The 20193-nt window shown below is 37.2% G+C and overlaps 1 long non-coding RNA gene across 1 annotated transcript; it reads right to left on the reverse strand.

Annotated features, from left to right (window-relative positions):
* Positions 1–1491: 1491 nt before the first annotated feature.
* LOC120305266 lies at positions 1492–14112 on the reverse strand. The gene is made up of 3 exons (XR_005555985.1): positions 13872–14112; positions 8955–9015; positions 1492–2048 (listed from the first exon to the last, which is right to left on the reverse strand). It is a non-coding gene; the product is annotated as an uncharacterized LOC120305266 (long non-coding RNA).
* Between the last annotated feature and the right edge of the window lie 6081 nt (positions 14113–20193).

The following is a 20193-nucleotide window of genomic DNA, read 5'->3' on the forward strand; positions in this document are numbered from 1 at the left end:
AACAAAATAGCAACCAACTAACCAACCATACTATGTTATTTTACACAGGGATCTCATCAGCCTTGGTCCCAAACTGACCCTTGATCATATAAAAGCAATTATAAATTGTTCCATCATGCCCAGGATATACCTCAATTATTCCCTTGAGGATGATTATCCCCAGTTTAAGAACCATTGTTCTAAATATATTCAAATGCTAGTTATTACTTAGTGCTGATATTATTATAGAAACATTTTTTTCTTTTCCTTCCCCTCATCCTCCCCCATCCTCCTCATCCTCAACAATACCTACACTATCAACTCCAAAATCTAAAAACTATTTTCTATTTTAGGTAATAGTTTATTGATTGATTAGTCTTGCAGCCTTAATAAAATAAAATAAAATAAAATAGTATATAGTCTAATTTTGAAATAAATTAGGAGGAAATAAAGTGATTATTTTATATGTATTAATACAAAGAGACAGTAATTAAATATTGGGTACCCCAATGTCTCAGATTTGTAAGCCAACTGTCTTAGCTGTAAACTTAGCAATTCTACATATAATATGGAATTTGGCCCCAGGAAGAAATATGACAATCTGTTGTTGAGATTCCAGTGGGCTGTTCTTTCCAAGAGGGATGATAAATATTTAAGACTAATCCAGGAATATAATTAACAGATGAACAAAATATGAGAAAAATGGCTGGGTAGAATGTTTCTTGACAGTATGGATGATGAGTTCAATTTTCAGATAAGGGACCAGACTTTCCTGTGTAAAGTTTAGATTTTCTACAGTCCTGGATCATTTTGATTTCCTGACTCTTTCCGGGGACTTCAGCAATTCAATTGCTTTCTTCAGATTACTGTCTTGTTCAAGCTTGGTGCACAAGTGACTTGTCTTCTCAGAGACATAAGCTTTATGGTAGCCTCTGAGAATAAGATAAGATAAGATAACTTTTATTGTCATTTTTTTACTATGGGCACAACGGCACACATCAAAAGTGAAATTTAGTTGCCCACTTTCAAAGTGAAACACATACATGACACACATCTAAATGTATGCATAGACCCACACCCTTACATACACATAACAAATAAATATTAAATACTGTCCATCTTGAATATATAACGGAAGGAGGAAGCTTGAGAGTTCACAAGGTTAATGCTGTATGGAATGAAACTATGGCTGAATCTGGATGTTCTGCTATGGATACCACGAAGCCTCCTCCCAGAAGGTAACAAGGAAAACAGGTCATGAAGAGGATGTGTAGTGTCCCAGACAATCTTGCAGAACTTGCTCAAGCAGCGCTTCTGTGCTCTGTCCTGGATGGGAGGGAGGGAACTGCCAATGATCTTTTTGGCCATCCTCACCACTCTCTGCACCTCCTTCCTGTCTGAAGCAGTGACGCTTCCAAACCAGACTATGATGCTGTATGACAGGATGCTCTCAAATGTCCCCCTGTAGAAAGTGGTAAGGATAGAAGGAAGATGTGCTTTTCTCATGCAATGCAGAAAATGCAGGTGCTGCTGTGGCCACTTCACCAGTGTCTTGCTGTTGAGCGACCAAGCCAGCCTATTTGTTAGCTGCACATCCAGGAATTTGATGCTGGTATAAGCCAATAAATCTGTTGTGGTTCTTAAGGACTGCTTTGATTCATCTGATGTTAACATCAGTGTGCTTAGTATAAGTATTCCAATCTGTTTTCTGGAAGTTCCAATGAGATTTAGAGGTGGACCTAATTACTGGAATCTGGAGTCCTATTCTGTAGATTATAGGACTATGTTGAAAACAAAGATCTGGGAATAATTCTTTTGCCAACGAGTAGAATAAAATTCACTTCTATCTTTAGCATAATATGTAAGAGTAAGATTGTTTATTTCAATCCAATCAGATAATCTATTCCCATTCTTATCCATTGGTTATAGCCCAAGATGTGTGGTGGCTATTGAAATCACCAAGGATTAATAATACTATCTCCCGCAGGCATTGATAAGACAGGATCTGACCAACAGTCCATTGTAGGCTTGAAAATATTAATGATGATTGATGATAATATTCTGTAATTCTATGGATATAGAGAAGAAATTCTGATTGGTAGTTGAATTAATAATTGAAGAAAGAGATTATAACTGTCAATATCATCCTTGACATAAATCGCAATTCTGTATTTAGGGTTGTGCAATACTGTTATTATTCTACATCCAAACATTTTAGCCCTACCTGTCAACCTGGTCATCCTTCATGTGTGTTTCCTGAAGTACCAGAATGTCAACAGAATAATCCATTGGATCTTGGCCAAGTATTCACTTTGGCTCTGTTGATGCCTTCAATGTTAAGCTGGCAGATAATTAAATTGGGGCCAGTCTCTGTGGGTATTTCCAAAAGGGCTATTTGATTTTATACACTTTGGTTTGTGATGGTTGTGAGTCCCAAAAGGGAAATATGGTTGCATCTGATTGTTTCCACCCATTTAGCACCACTCAAGAAGTATGTATAGCTTAAGGAATGCTTACAGATGCAGGCGACTATTATTCCCATCAGAGTGGAATCCAATAGCTAACTATCTTGTCTCTACTTCAAGAACAAGATATAAGAAATTTGGCAAACAAATTTGATCCGAACTTAAACCATGGAAGCATGATCTTTCACATACTTTATATTCATGCCCATTTACACCAGAAGAAAGGCAGAGAGAGCTGGATTCTTTACATAATGATAAGGCTGCAAGATTTGATGGCATGTATCCAGAACTACTGAAGAACTATGGACAGCAACTAAACATTGGCTTGCCTCCTTTTTTAGTTTCATACTACATTCAGGATGGCTATCTCTTATATCCAAGAAGATCAAAATCATTTCAGTTTTGAAACCAGGGAAGGATCTAAACTTTCCCCAAAGTTACAGGCCAATTTCTCTTCTCTGTATCACCTATAAATATTTAGAAAGACTTGTATTAAACAGAATAGTTCTAGCAATAGAATCTGTAATCCAAGTAGAACAAACTGGATTTTACCCCAAACATAGTTGTAGCAATCAAGTTCTTGCATTAATTTCCTACCTGGAGTATGGATTCCAAAGGAAAATGAAAAATGTCTTTATTGACTTCTCGGTAGCCTACAATACTGTCTGGAGAGAAAGACTTCTCCTCAAACTAATCAAGGTTATACCTTGTCGTAACACCGTTGCCTTGATTAACAACATTTTGAATAACAGGTTATTTTAAATTTTCACAGAATTCAATAGAAGCAGATATCTTAAGTTGAATAATGGACTACACAAGGATCAGTGCCATTCTGCTCTTTTTAACTTGTACATCCGCAACCTGCCTGAAACTGTTTCTCAGAAATTTATAAATGCTGATGATATTAATCTCACAGTCCAAAAAGCCAACTTTGGTAATGCAAAGGACATCCTGTCTCACAATCTCCAAAAGCTAGATGACTACTTCATAACATCCAGTTATGAGGCCACTGCTTTATCCCATAGAAATTTTATTTATAATTATATGGACTACTAATATATGTTTACTTCTGTTATGTTCTCCTCATAGGCTAAATAAATAATAATGGCTGGGTTTCTATTTTAGATGTCTTATTCAGTTCAGTGCATTGTGCAAAATAATATAACTGGGAGTTTCTAACATTTAAAAATATTCTTTGGCTTTGTAATGACTTGCCTATAAAAATAGAAATGCTTTGAACTTCAAGTAACCAAACAGAACTGAACTGCTCATTTTCAGCATTAGCATAACTGAATCAACTACAATTCAGATAAATATAGTTCAGTAACTAATCACCAGATGAAATAAGCGGTATAAGTCTGCTCTTTAATATAATTGCACACAATTGTATTTCCTCTCAATTGCTTTTTTGACCTTTTAAAAATTCCTCATCCCTTAAAACACATACTATCTGCAGTTCTGAACATTTACTAATGCATAATGTACTGAGCAAATCAATAGATCAAGAAGAAAGAGTCCCTTCCTGGTAACCTCTGTTTGTAATATATATCTCAAAACATAAAGTTTGCCCCAGAAATGTAATAACAGTCCTATATAAAATACCTGTCAGTGACAGATGCTTTCTTTTGATTTTGAATTTATTTTTAGTTAGCTTTGTTGGAAATTTTGAAATATTATTAAGTTTTAGAGCTTTATCTCTCAAGTAGAAGTAAATTTATGGTAATTCTTAAAGCTTATGAACTGCATAGAGCCCCCCTCCCTTTTTAGTGTTTATAGCCTATAATTGTATCCTGTTATGAAACAAGTTTATGATTGTCCATCTTCCAAAGTCACTTGTTTGAGAGGAGTAGCTATAGAAATTAAATAAAAAAACAAATTAGAAGACAAGTAACTAGTAATAATAATAATAATAGTAGTAGTAGTAGTAGTAGTAGTAGTAGTAGTAGTAGTAGTAGTAATAGTAGTAATGTTGGAAGGGATCTTGGAGGTCATCTAGTCCAACCCCCTGCTCAGGCAGGAAAACCTACACCATTTCGGACAAATGGCTGTCCAGTTTCTTCTTAAAAACTTCCAGTGTTGGAGCATTTACTGCTTCTGGAGGCAGGCTGTTCCACTGATTAATTGTTCTCACTGTCAGGAAGTTTCTCCTTAGTTCTAGGTTGCTTCTTTCCTTGATTAGTTTCTACCCATTGCTTCTTGTCCTGCCTTCAGGTGCTTTGGAAAATAGCTTGATTCCCTCTTCTTTATGGCAGCCCCTGAGATATTGGAACAGTGCTATCATGTCCTCCCTTGTACTTCTCTTCGTTAAACTAGTCATACCCAATTCTAACAACTGTTCCTTATATGTTTTAGCCTCCAGTCCCCTAATCATCTTTGTTGCTCTTCTCTGTACTCTTTCTAGACTCTCAACATCTTTTTTACATCGTGGTGACCAAAACTGGATGCAGTATTCCAAATGTGGCCTTACCAAGGCATTGTAGAGTGGTATTAATACTTCACGTGATCTTGATTCTATCCCTCTGTTAATGCAGCCTAGCACTGTGTTGGCCTTTTTCGCAGCTGCAGCACACTGCTGGCTCATATTTAGGTGATTGTCTACTAGGACTCCGAGGTCCCTCTCACAGTTACTACTATTGAGCATGGTGCCACCTATGCTGTACTTATGCATTTGGTTTTTCTTGCCTAAATGTAGAACCTTGCTTTTTTCACCATTGAATTTCATTTTGTTAGTTAGTGCCCAGTGTTCAAGTCTGTCCAGATCCTTCTGTATCTTAAGCCTGTCTTCTGGAGTGTTGGCTATTCCTGCCAGCTTGGTGTTGTCTGCAATTTTGATGAGTTCCCATCTATCCCTTCATCCAAATCGTTGATGAAGATGTTGAAGAGCACTGGGCCAAGAACAGAGCCCTGGGGCACCCCACTACACACTTCCCTCCATATAGATGCAGTTCCATTGAGGACCACTCGCTGAGTACAGCCGGTCAGCCAGCTATGGATCCATCTGATGGTGATTCTGTCTACCCCACATTTTTCTATCTTATCAAGTAGTAGGTTGTGATCTACTTTATCAAATGCCTTATTGAAGTCCAAGTAAATTATGTCCACAGCATTCCTCTGATCCACTAATTTTGTCACTTGTCACTTTTGTCACTTTGTCATTTGTTACTATGTAATAATAACTTCATTAGTTACTATTGCATAGGCACTAAAGAAGATTGGAAAAGAATTAGTGGTGTGGATCCCTTTTTCCCTTTGTATATATAAAAAATACCTGTGCAGAAATGGTTACTTAACTAACCGAAGCAATGTACAGTAAGTGTATTTGTTGGCACTTGAACACAGAGGCTACTTAGTGAGTTTTGTGACTGCAACATGGTTATGGCATACTTGTGCTTGCCATATATTTACATTCTTACTTATAGCCATTAAGGTAAAGAGGACCACATCTACTAAAGGAGAATCTTTAGTATACAACATCTGATAAAGGAGGAGGAAAAAATAAATTAACTGCCTAACATTAAAAAATCATGGTCACTTCTCAAGGTATGTCATCTGCAGGTGTTATTGTTTGTATTTTCTGTCTCATAAGAAAAATAAGTCTCTGGACAATTTAAACTTTGGCAATGGCCAAAAGTCCCATGAGATTGTTGCATATTTGATGATTTAGAAGTCCATACCTTGGCATTCTTTAGGCATATGGATTGGCAATATGTGTCTCTGTTAACTCTTTTAATATTTGCTAAATAAAATCCTCTTTGGCATTTTCATCTTTTAGAGTACTAATAATGTTTATGATGTGTCTTTTGGATTGGTTGCTGATGTTGTCCAGGTTAAATGAGATGTCAGAAGAAACATTGAAATTGCAAAAAATAAAAGAGAGTCCAAAGCCAAAAAAGACAAAAATCTCAGGAAGAAGCTCTTTTGTCAGTTTCAGAGAATTGTCAGAAGAGACAAGAAATAATATTGTAACACCATCTGTAAAGACATGGAAGAAGAAACAGACATAGAAACACAAGAAAGTCTTCCAAAAGATTTCTGAATACAGAATGAGGTTCCAATGTTGGTATGGTATGGTATGCTAATAAATATCAGTGGACAGATAGTAATTGATTCAAAATAGATCAAAGAAAGATGGAAGGAATATGTTGAAGTACTGTATAGTAGTAATGCCAACATACAACGTAGCTACAGTATACAAAGTACTTTGTTATTTTGTCCAATGTATGAAGATATTTTAAATTTTACTTATGCCTTCTAGGATTTAGTCCAAAAGAACTTCAAGAAAAAACATTTAGAAAATACCTTTGGGACAACTATGACCTGGATGACTGAAAATCTCCATAGACTTCTAGGATTTATATTTATATTTTTCAATATATTTAATTTAAAATCTCTCCCATCTCTTAATTTATTAATTAAAAAATGAAAAGAAGAAGACCCAGGAGAGATCCTTAAGGCCTTTTGATATGTTTCCCATTAGATAACATTTATGCTCATTAAGAGGATTTTTTACCTTGCTATTTAGTTGTATGCTATTCAAATCCATGTTTAATCATCTTACTAATCAGAATATAATGAAATATTCTGTCCAAGGCTTTGCTGAAGACAAAATATATTATATCTTTCTCAGAATGTATTAAATAATTCAAACAATTCCATTAATTTCCAATAATTCCTGTATTGTTTTCAATTTGCTTATAAAGATAAATGTCTTTACAATATTCTAGAATTTTCCCAACTATCAGAATCAAACTGATTTTGGATTGACTCTGGACAATAAATATCTAGATTCTTCTTTCATCTGGGATTTCACAGATTTTTATTTTTCCTCTTTATGAAGGAAGAAGCAACATTTGCCCTCTTCCAGTCTTGTAGTGCTTTACTCTTCAGGGATTTTCCTGGATAACACTTAAGAATTTAGCCACATAATCATCTGGTCCTGGAGACTTAAACATATACGAAGTAAAGATGTATTCCAGGATCATGTTTCTATCAGTCTCAAGCTCCAGGATTGCCCTTTTGGCTTTCTTTTTTTATGGTTTTTTTTGGAAAAGAATGAACAAACATAGAAGCTATGTAACTCTGCCTTTACTTTGTTATTTTATTAGCATTTTGCCATCTTTACTTGAGCAGATGTAATGATGTGCTTCGTTTCTTTCTATTTTGAGCATATCTAAATAGTATGACTAACTATATTTTTCTTCTAGTTTGAACATATCTTTTTAATTATTCTTACCCCTTCCTAATTTCAGCACTTTTAGATAGTTGCTTTTCAGACAACAGTTTTAGATTTTGGGCCATTTGTCTCTATTTTACCTTTTACACCTGATTCTCTTTTCATTTTCTCTCTTTGTCTTTTTGTTTGTTTCCACATCATCATCAGGTATTTGTGTAATTGTATTTGATTACATAAATAGTTTAATTTAATTACACTGAGACTCTAGAAACAGTATAGAGAAGAGCAACAAAGATGATTAGGGGACTGGAGGCTAAAACATATAAGAACAGTTGCTGGAATTGGGTATGTCTAGTTTAATGAAGAGAAGGATGAGGGTTGACATGATAGCAGTGTTCCAATATCTTGGGGGCTGCCACACAAAAGAGGGAGTCAAGCAGTGGTGGGATTCAGATATGTGAACAACTGGTTCTCTGTGTGGATGCCGCTTCTGGAAGTCCATTCTGGGCCCGGGCAACAAAAAATTAGCTACCAGTTCTGCTGAAGTGGTGCGAGCTGGCTGAATCCCACCACTGGAGTCAAGCTATTCTCTAAAGTACCTAAAGGCAGGACAAGAAGCAATGAATGAAAACTAACCAAAGAGAGAAGCAACCTAGAACTAAGGAGAAACTTCCTGACAGTTAGAACAATTAACCAGTGAAACAACTTGCCTCCAGAAGCTGTGAATGCTCCAAAACTGGAAATTTTTAAGAAGAGATTGGACAGCCATTTGTCTGAAATGATATAGGGCAGTGGTGGCAAACCTTTTGGAGACCAAGTGCCCAAACTGCAACCCAAACCCACTTATGCATTGCCAGGTGCCGGGTGGGCATGGCCACTGAGTGGGTGTGGCCACTGAGCTGTCAGCTTACGGTCACTCGCTCGCTGGTTTGCTGTCCGCTCCGACTCGTGCTCGCTCTCTCGCTGTCTGCAGCAAATGCTGCTTCCGCCGAAAGTTGCTCCTTTTATAATCTCTCACCTATTCCCAGACTGCGCATGTGCGGAGAGCTGCACATGCGTGGAGAGGAGGAGGGAACAGCTCAGCCCAGCAATGGCTCACGTGCCACCAGAGATGGTTCTGCGTGCCGCCTGTGGCACACGTGCCATAGGTTCGCCACCACAGATATAGGGTTTCCTCCTGAGCAGAGGGTTGGATAGAAGACCTTCATGTTCCCTTCCAATGTTGTTGTTGTTGTTGTTATTATTAATATTATTTATTATTATTACATTATCCATGTTGAGCTCTTTTTCTCATTAGCTTCTGACATGGAATCCTACTTCGTTGTTTTGATCCTCACCTAGCTTTCTGTATTGATTAGTGACACTTTAAGGACAGTTGATCTTGTACCTTCTGTCACTCTGTGAAGAAAAAAAAATATTTAGTTAATTATCAGCAAAATGAATGTGACATTTCCTGGAAGGAAAATATATGGCAAAGTTTGCTCCAAACAGCTGCCAGAGTAAATAAATGAGCCAGGGAAAATCTTCTGCTATTGGCCAGTTTAGAGGCAGCAATGTGAAACTCAGATTGGTTGATGTTCTCTTCAAGTTCTAAAGTTAAATCTCCATTATTATGATACTTTCATTTTAAATAATTTAACCAGAAAATATTCCTATAACCTAGTCATCTGGAAAGCTTCACTGCTTTTGCTGATTGAATAATGATTCACACACATCTATTTACCCGTGATTCCTTTTGTCCCTGATGTTTTATTGTATTACCTTTTGTTTGCTCCTCCTAAACTATTATCTCATTCTGCAGTTATATTCTTCTCACCTAGTCAATCTACTTGGATAGTAAAATAATAATAATAATAAAGTGGATCATTTACTCTGATAAACTGAAAACTCTGATGGCAGCTTGGCTTAATCATTTAAATCACTTCTTGGTGAAAAAGAAAACAAAATCCTAAGGTGCTTTAAAATTGGGTCTATTACCATTTGTGTACTCTTTGCTCCATAAGATGTTAAAATATTGTTTAAAATATTCTAAGTATATGCTTATAATTAGAGTGAGGGGTGGTATTTAATTGTTTCAGTCCTTTTTATTATTCTGGAAAACATTGTGTTAATCACCTGATTGATTTAAGCATTGCCTAATTGTAAAGCTTTCTGTTCTCTGTGTGTGTATAAGTGTATGTGTGCAGATCAGTATTGTATTCAGATCTAGCAAAAAAAGTGGGGGAAGATTAATTTATACTTTAAGAAATAGATCAAGCATCTGCAGTTTCACATTTTAACATCATTCTGATATTGTAGCTATAAGAATAAAATGGTATTTGTTTGATTCAAAAGAAAGTAAGTGTTATAAATGAGGGAAGTCAGCCCCCTCCAGAGAAAGAAATATTTTGGGGAATATTAAAAAGGCAGAATATTATATTTCCCCAAAGGATCTTAAAGGCAGAAAAGCAAGTCCAGTTTTTCTTAATAGCCCCAAGCAGAAACTAAGCAGGCCAGCTCTGTAGAAATGCAGATTTGATAATCCCATTCAGAAAGATTGAAGCCTCATTCATGAGCAAATGCTACTGGACAGAAGCCCATTCAAGAGAAAATATTTCAAAATCCCTTGGAGCAAGATTTGATAGCTAACAATAGCAGAGTGATAGAATTAAAACCAGCAAACCCTCAGCCAAAAAATCCAATACAGGAAGTAAGCCATTAGCCTAGCCCCAGAGAAGCAGGACATGACCTTTAGAACACAATAGAATTAACCCATCACCCTTAGAATACCAAAAGCGCACAGTGAACAGAACCTCAGGTCAAAGTTCATGCCACAGGAACAGCCTCACACAGGAACAATTCCAAACACAAAAGCCCAAGAAGGTATAAAAACCGACCACTCCCAACTCTAGATGGTCAGACACCCCAGAAACATGCTGCTGTCACTGAAGTTTCTGGCAACTAAATAAACAAGAACCTTTTTTCTAAAGCAGTCTCCATTTTGTTTATTCCCTGCTTGGACTGGACCCTGATGAAGATTTTTCTTTCAACATAAACAAGAAAGCAATAAATATAGGAAGCTCCAACGAGTAGTAATAGGACTCTGTTGGCCAGATGCTAATTCTAGATCAGTTTGCCCTCATCACTCACTTTTTATATGAGGTTTTTGTGGAAAGTAGATAGGTAAAAAAATAAAGGTGACAATTGTGATCAGGCAAGCCAAGTCCCATTTCTTTCAGCAAACATCAAAATACCTGTGAAAAGGGGATGAGGCTTTGATTGTACTTTGACAGTCACCATTTCTGACAAGCACCTTCACCAGCTCTGTGGTCTACCTGACATAGCATCTAGAAATCACAATTATAGCATGTTTCTAATTTGTACAATGACACCATAACATATATCACATCAATTGCTTCTGCCCCATGTATACCCACATCTACACTGATTTTCCTTCTCCTTTTTGAGTTTAGCTATAGAGAAAGAAGTAGAAAATAGTGAGGGTTGCTCTAGAATGTCCTGCAAACATTACTTCCATCAATGTAAAAAAATAGGTGAGCTCATAATCCATCACAAGTTGCATGCTGTTGTAACAGGTAGTACTGATCCAGCCCAGTCCCTTTACACACACACACACACACACACACACACACACACGCACGCACGCAAATATATATAAAAGCAGAGGGAGAGAGCTTAACAAATGCCTCACTGTTTGGCACTCTCCTTCTCTTTTATATTTCTATTTCTAAACTCTGGGGAAATTTGTTTTCATTGGAAGTATACCTGTAGATGTGCGCTCATCATCACATGGTGAATATTTCAAATGGTTCATCTGAGAATCTTTCATTTGCATAAATGAAAGAAAAACAAACATGAAAAATCAACATGAATAAGGAGTAGAGAGCAATGTGACATATTTGCTTCTGGGCTGTATCCCAGCACTGTCCACATAGCTCCACTCAGGGTATGAAAAATATAAATACATATATATTATGATTCAGGAAAACACTTTATGTCCATAATCTTGTAGAGTATGGGGAATGCTTCTATTATGCACCTGACCCACTGATTGTATGATATAGAATATATAACTTGTTCTGTTTTATGTTTGTCTTAGGGCTACTCATTAAAAAAGTCCCAGGGCATACCTCTATGCCTATGTTAAAATAACATAATCTTTTTAAAAGCATGGAATATTACTTTTTTTCTCAAAATGTCTTACATATCTTTCATTTGACATACTCATAGCTTCCATGCTTCCTACACTCTCATAGAATTCGGTGTTGTAGCAGGAAAAGTATTGCGCATATCTTGTAGTTTCTTCTGGCAAGGATTCATGCAACATCTTCAGTAATGTAGCATCTTTAGCAATAAGAAGTTATGAGTTTCATACAGCTATGAGGCCTGCATTTTTGGCCTTATCATTTGCCTTTGAGAGATACCTTGAAATATTGTCAGGGTAAATTACAAGAACATTTTTGCTGAGGTAACTTTTAAGGGTCATTGAAATTGCCAGATTTAATCTATGTGAAGGCAGATGAATGCCATCTGCATGGAGATATTAAGCTGCACCTGGACCAAAATGCAATGATGACAATGGCTCTTATCTTGTTTATTAACTAGATTACTGCTGTAACCCTTGATGGGGCTGCCTCTGGAGATGGCCTGGGACTGCAACTGGTAGCAAATATGACAATTAGGCTACTGGCAAGTTAATCTGGCCAATCTCAGATAACACCAATAACTTCAAAGTCACTGCACTGATTGTCAATGAGCTCCCAGTGCCTTACAGGCTACTAGTGATTAGTAGCCTTTAAGGCACTGCATCAGGATATATCAGTCAGTGGCTTGCCTGAAATAGATCTGATTATCTGATTTTGTTTTCTAGAAAAGGTGAGAATGCCCCCAAAGTATGAGCAATATGGACTAAATAGAAGTTCTTTTCTGAAATAGTTTATACTCTCTGGAGCAACTCTCTCCTTAGAAGGGAGAGACTGAGAGGTGGCACCTGTGAGGATCAATTTACTTGGAATGTTATATTTTGGTTTTCTACTGAATTTTACTTCTACACTGCTCAGGGTTTGCCAGACTTTAGGCAGGTTATAAAATTGGTTAAATGAATTAAGTGTGCATGCAAAATGCACCTGCTGATGTATACAGAAGAGCATGAAAGCTTCAGATTTTAACTGAAAATAAATTTCACTGAAGTTAGTAATATTGGTGTTTATATAGGTTTGTGCAGAACTACATTGTCAGATTCAAAGTGACCAAAATTATTTGATTTAGAAAAATAATAAACTATTTTAATTATGTGGGTTGTGTGTATATGTGTTTATTTTTCTTCCTCTTCATGTAGTAGGCATTCTTTAGAAAAAAAAGCCTACATTAGAAGAGAAAACAAGTTAATTGTAGCATACTAATTGAAGATGGAAACATGTTAAGCTACAACTAATATTTTTCAAAAGTAAGGGAATATGTAAGGTAGAAAATGTTCCATGCTCACAAAAAATAACAGTGGAAAATTTTCTCTATACATATCAAACATTTGTATGTTGAAATACCTTGGCCTTGGAAGCTTCCATTAAAGGCCCAACAAATCATAATTTGGGGGATGAACTGAGAAATTTCCATTAAAGATTTCCTCTGATGTTGAGAGAAGGAATCTTTATTAAATCAGTTTAAATCTATTACACGTTATTATTCTTTTTTAGGTTTTTAGCATATTGGTGCAATGTTAGGAGAAAAGTGTAACTATCTTGTGCTATTTTTCTCTCTTAAAGAACATGGTTTTTTTGACGTTAATCTCTAACGTTTGAGTCTACTATGGTGGAAGAATCTAGTTGACCTTGGCTGATCTCTGAAAGCTAAATAATATTGCACGTATTTACTATTTGGTGGAAGATCAATAGGAATTAGCAGAACTGTAGGTCACCCTAGGAAGTAAAAATAGATTCCAGAAGAAACAATGGGGATTCCCTTTGGAAGTGCTGTCAAGAATACTGAATGGGATGGCAATAAAGTTGAATTAAGTTCCAAAGAGATTTCAATCTCCTAAACTTTAGAACTGAAAGAAAAAAATTACCAACAATCCACTGTATTAGGAATTATTAAATATTACAGATAACTATTAATAATACTAATAGTCATGGTATGTAATAGCTGTTGTAATTATTATTAATCACAATTACATTTTGATTGTTAATGAATTATGAAACATATTGTTTATTGATGATCATTTGTTTTAAGTATAAGGCAAAACTTACTAATCTGACCTTTCATGTTGACTCTTCTTGTTACCTTTTCTTCTTGTTGGAAGGTCCAGACAGAAAGTGCTGAAGAAGTTGATCTTACCCACTTTGCTCCTTGGCTGTGTCTGTTTGTTTGCAGAGAGCTTGTATTAATACTTCATGCTGACTGAGACTAAGCAAACTAATAGACTCTTTCAGCACCTTCACTGCACTGCTTGCTGTGCTAATCATTCAACAGTCTTGGTTCACTGCAACAGCAGCATTAAACTCGCCTTTCAATTACTGGTTTATTATTCTAAGATGTCTTGAGAGGTGAGTGGTGATAATCCACATGCCAGTACTGCTAGGGACTCTGTGTGAAGTTACTCATGGGACATTGCCAACACAAACAAGGGTCCAAGCAGGTCTCTCATGCTGGTGACTGACAACCTCTCACATGGCTCTCACATGGCTTTAAAACAACAACCCTGAAAGGAAAATAGAATCAACTCAAGTACAGAATTCATGAGTTCAGCCCTGTATTGGTATCAGGTTTTTATTCTCTTGCCCAGATTTTAAGGTTAAGGGGAAGGTGTGATCACTTAAGAGGAAATATATTAGATCATATTAGATCATGGCATACTACTTCACAATATCTCTTGGAAGAACTTCATTTGGATATTTTTCAGAAATAGAAAGCCAGCTGCTGGGGTTGGCAGGGGAAGCAAAGTAACTGTGCATGGATACACATGCTGCAGCATATGGGGCAGTTTCTGAAGCAGCAGTGGGAATATGAAAATAGGAAAAAGAAGCACTAACAATGCAAAAAGGTTTTATATGTAGTCTTTCAAAAAACCCCACCCATCTTGAACAATTTGTTTAGCTCTAGTGTACAATGTACTACATCGGTATCCTTAGAGGTCTCTTAAACATATCAAGTCCAGAGCTGGATTAGTATGGGAGCAAAACTCCTAGGCTAAAGACTAACAGAATTAGAGAAGTCAGTTACCAACCAGTAACTGTTCTGATCTCTTTCTCAAAAATGTAGACTTTGGCAACGTACATACCAGTTTTGTACCTTGCCAAGGTATGTTAAATTAATCAGATATGTGTGTGGAAAAATATTTGTTATATTCTACAATCAGAAATCTGTTCTCACCAGAAGACTCCTGAGAATACAGTAAAAAGCCAAGAATCCAAACCAATGGATCATCAAAGGAATCAACCTAGAGTTCTCACTTGAGGAACAAATGACCAGGTTGAAATTTTACAATTTCAGATACCCTAAATGAAAACCCAATTCTCTGGAGAAGATCTCTAAATGCTAGGAATGGTGGAAAGAAACAGAAGAGAATTTTTTATTGTTGTTTAGTTGCTAAATCATGTTTGACTCTTTGTGACCCCATGGACCACAGCACGCCAGGCTCCCCTGTCCTCCCCAGTCTCCCAGAGTTTGTCCAAATTCATGTTCATTGCATCAGTAAAAATATATGACTATCTTATCCTTTGCCATCCCCTCTCCTTTTGCCTTCATTCTTTCCCAACATTGGAGTCTTTTCCAATGTGTTCTCTTTACTCATTAGATTGCCAAAGTATTTGAGCTTCAGTATTGTCGGCATTGTCCTTCCAAAGAACAGTCAGGGTTGATTTCCTTTAGAAAGAAGAAGAGGATGGTCAGTAGCAATGTGTATACACTGGAAGACCTAAAGTACCAGACTAGAGATAGATTGTTATGAAGAAAATTTATGAATCAACAATGTCTTGATGGCACATAATCAATTAATCTCTGGGAACGTATCCAAAGTTAAATGACATTAGACCTTTAAGAAGAGAAGAGGGAAGAAAACATTTTTTCTCTAAACATAGGGATTAACTATGCAGTTATTTTTTTAACACAGTGAGAATTACAGTTATATCCAACTTATCCAATTACAGTTATATCCAACTTATCCAATTATTAAGAAGAATCAATAAATTCTCCCAGATCTATTTCCTAAAGTCAGCTATTAGAAATGAGTTGAGATGTTTCTACAAGTTAGTCCTCTTTCCTCTGTTACAGCTTCCCTCTCTTTAACCACCAGACATAGGATTTGAGTATTACTCAAAATGAGTTCAGCCCATTTCAAATAATTGCCATCTTTCAGCAGAGAGGTCTTTTATCTTGCTACCCCTGAGGCAACTTCATTCAGCAAGAGATAAGGAATGTAATGAAAGCAATAAAATTAGCTAATTTGCAATGCTGTCTTTGCTAAATGAGACTATTTTAATCCTTTATCTTGGGTATAGAGTACAGTAGCATTCAACACTACTGATCAGAACTCAGCAGTAATTTCTAGACTTTTTTGTCTTGATGTAGCTCTTAGATCCCAACTCAATTGAAGACTTTCTAATACATGACACAGCACATCTGGATATGAATCTATTTTGTACATATTTGATTGAAATCATTTAAATAGATGATTGCTCTGTCAGGGTGAAAATACAATTCTTATATCTACTGAAGCTTAATTCTGGTGCTTCTTTTCCAGTCTTCTTTTCCAGTCTTCCAATGGATTCCCCCCTCATTGCATTTCTCTGAAGCTGGGTGACATTGTTTTCCTGAGAAATTTTGACTGTCAATTTAACTGCTACACCGAAGACTCTGCCTCAAAGTTTTTTTCTGGTAGCATAATTGATCCTTCCAGATTAAAATAATTCATGTGAGATGTAAGAGGCTACTTCCTCTGTTTTATTTGAAAAAAGAAATTGCAGCATATTTAGACAAAGGAAGTGAAAAATAATTGAGAATAATCTCAGTGTTTATGCCAGAGTCTTTATTTTATTTTATCCAAACTCTGGACAGTTCACAACCATAAAATAAAACAACATCTAGCTACAATAAAACATATTTAAACCAAAAGATTTGTCCCTCACAGCTAAACTTTCCCATGCAATCCACAACTAGATCATCTCACAAATCTCACCATATTTCTTTATGGTGAGGAAAGGTTGAAGGAACTGAATACTTTTATCCCGGAAAAGGTATAAATTTAAATGCAAATGTAAATTTTGCACCACTAGATCATGAATATCTTTGTGTCACATTATTATTTTTATAACAGATCTCCATATATAATCAAACACATTGAACAGCTGAAACAAACTAAAACTTGAAATCAAAGTTTTTTTCCATTAAATTGGAAAGCACTAATACTGAATTATAACTAAAGTAATATAGAAATACGTCCTGAAAAAAATTCTTTTTCTTAAAAGAATCACACATGTATTTGTACTGTCTGAGAATCAAGAAATTAGATAGAATCATTATTTTTTAAATAAAGAATGAACAACTTAAACTACTTCCACTTATATTACATAGACACTTTGCAGGTTAGTGTAATTAAATTCAGCCATTCATTTCATCTGAACTTGCTGTTGCCAGAATATATGGGGGTCAGTAAGTGGAATAGGAGAACTCATTGCGGCCAACTCTCTGCAGCCATCTTGCCATGGCTAACCCAGCATGGCTATCTTGTTGTGGTCATCTTGCTGCAGGACCACTCACTGAGGGACAATTCCACACAGGATAACTCAGTGCAATAAATGTTATCCACCATTGTTTCTTTGACATTATTTCCATTAACAAAAATTATCCAATACTGAGTTGTCTCACAGCGAGTTGGCTGTGGTCAGTTGTCCTAGATTCTCAGTACCGTATTTTCCGGCGTATAAGACGACTGGGCATATAAGACGACCCCCAACTTTTCCAGTTAAAATATAGAGTTTGGGCTATACTCACCGTATAAGACTACCCCTCTTCCAACGCACACCAAATAAAAATTAAAAAACATCAGATTTGATTTCAATATGGTAATTTTAATTCAAATGCTTATGACATGCAGGTACTTAGCAGAAAAACTGTCATTTATAAACATAAGGCTGTCATCAAACATATAAACATAAAACAGTGCAAGTGGATTAAACTTTTCCTAATTCACTCTAAAGCTGAAAGGAAGGATAAGACAATAAAACCATGGGAGCTGCCATGCTGTTTGTTTTCTAAGCTGTCAACCAAACTGAACTGATGATGATAGGAGGAAGATAAAAAACAATAGAAAGAGCAAGTGCCGGGCAAGTCAGCAACGCCCATCATAACTGCAAGCTATTTTTACAGGTTTTGCTTGCGTGACAGTTTCCCTTTAAAAGCCTTCAAAATCATCCTGTTCATCATCTGATATCATAAAAATATCAATGACATCTTGTGGTACATTTGTAAGGCAGTCATCATATGGATCGAATTCCGTATCAGATGGTGTGGTCTCAGCTTCAGCTTCCTCTTCATCTTGCCACAAGTAGTCATCCTCCATACCATCTAATGAATTTGATATGCCACACTTCTTGAAAGACTTGATTACTGTTTCTGCATCAATATCATTCCAGGCTTTTATGACAAACTTGCACAAAACATCCAACTGTGGAGCACGCATGTTTCCTCCTTTTGTGAATGACTTTTCGCCGCTAACCATCCATTCATTCCACTGTTCTCGAATGCGATCTTTAAATGGCTTGTTTAGGCACACATCCAGTGGCTGTACCAACGATGTCAATCCTGCAGGAATAACTGCCGCATCTGTGTTTATTCTTGCAAGCCTTTGCTTGGTGCTGGGAGTTAAATGAGCCCTGAACATATCCCACACCAGTAGACTACGTTTTTGAAGAAGTCCACCTGGTCGCCTGCTCCATACATTATCAAGCCATAGCTTTACCCCTTCTTCATCCATCCAGCCTTTTTCATTCACATGTACAAAACAACCAACAGGGAACTTGAGTTTCGGCATTGTTTTTCTTTTAAAAATAATCATTGGTCTCAGTTTGGCACCATCAGCTGTGCATCCTAGTACCACTGTAAAACTGGACTTCTCATGTCCTGTTGTTTTAATTAAAATTGTTTTTTCACCTTTTTGATGGACAGTTTTATTTCCAACCATATCAAAATTCATTGGAGTTTCATCCATATTTCCAATACTACTTAACGCATAGCCATGTTTAATGCGCTGTTGTATTACGTATCGATGGAAACTAATTACTTTGCTATCAAGATCTGCAGGTAATTTGTGTGCCATTTTTGTCTTTTGCCTCAGTACCATATTATGCCTTTTCAAGAATCTAGTACACCAAGATACAGTGGCCTTAAATCTGTTGCTGTGATCTGGGTTAGATTTGGCCCACTGAAGTGCAGACAAACATATTTTATTTCGTGTCACTACATAACCATTTTGGCGATGCTCATTCACCATGTCTGCTACATGTTTTTCAAGTTCTGGCCAATGTGGGGTGCCTCTTCTTAATGCACACTTACCCCTTGCCATACTCTTTAACGCTTTTTCATTTGCTTTCCAGTCCCGAACCATCTTTTCTGTTACTCCATATTGTCTTGCAGCAGCGCAGTTATTATGTTCCATGGCAAAGTTTACAACTTTAAGTTTGAAACTGGCTTCATATTTCCTTCTTCTTGCTGGTGGAGCCATGATGGCATCTTGACTGTTGGACATTTGTATACAGTACTGTATGTACTGGTGCTCTACTGTATGAACTGGTACAGATACTGGTGCTGTACTGTACCGGTACGTACCCAGTATACAACAACCAGCCAATCATGGCAAGCGATATACCTTATCACTGGCAAGCGATGTACCTTACCGGTGATTGGCTTGTTGTTGTATACAAAGCCTGGTTGGATTGGGTGGGTCAGCTCTCCCTGCCTGCCCAGCCCTCCCTGTCCTCTTATATGCCCTAGGGAAAAAATGGACATGCTAATACACCCTTTCGCTGAAGAAGGGGAGAGGGAGGGAGGAAAGGGAGCGAAGTTTTCTGAGTTCTCATTGGCCACCTGTAAGCCCAAATGAGTACAGTATTCTCTCCTCCGCAGGCGCCCTTTTATGCCAGTGCTGAGCGTGTGTGTGCGTGTGTGTGGCATGCATGCGACTCCCCCGGGCTGCGCACCGGGATCTCCGGAGACTGGATCTCCTCCTCTTGGTCTTCCATCCCACATGCGCGTGCGTGCACACACACACATGCCTCCTTTCCCTCTTCCCTCTCCTTCCAATCCTTCCCAGCTCAGAAAGCAGCGAGGAGAAGCGTGCGCGCACACACACACACACACACCCTCCTTTCCCTCTTCCCTCTCCCTCCAATCCTTCCCCCCCACCCTGATTTCCAGCTCAGAAAGTGCAAAGCAGCGAGGAGAAGTGTGTGTATGTGTGTGCGTGCGCGTGGCCTCCTTTCCCTCTTCCCTCTCCCTCCAATCCTTCCCCCCCACCCTGATTTCCAGCTCAGAAAGTGCAAAGCAGCGAGGAGAAGTGTGTGTGTGTGTGCACGCGCGCGTGGC

The sequence above is a fragment of the Crotalus tigris genome, unplaced genomic scaffold, assembly GCF_016545835.1.
Source record: "Crotalus tigris isolate CLP2741 ecotype Arizona unplaced genomic scaffold, ASM1654583v1 scf7180000017666.379230911805:20528666, whole genome shotgun sequence".
NCBI lineage: Eukaryota > Metazoa > Chordata > Lepidosauria > Squamata > Viperidae > Crotalus > Crotalus tigris.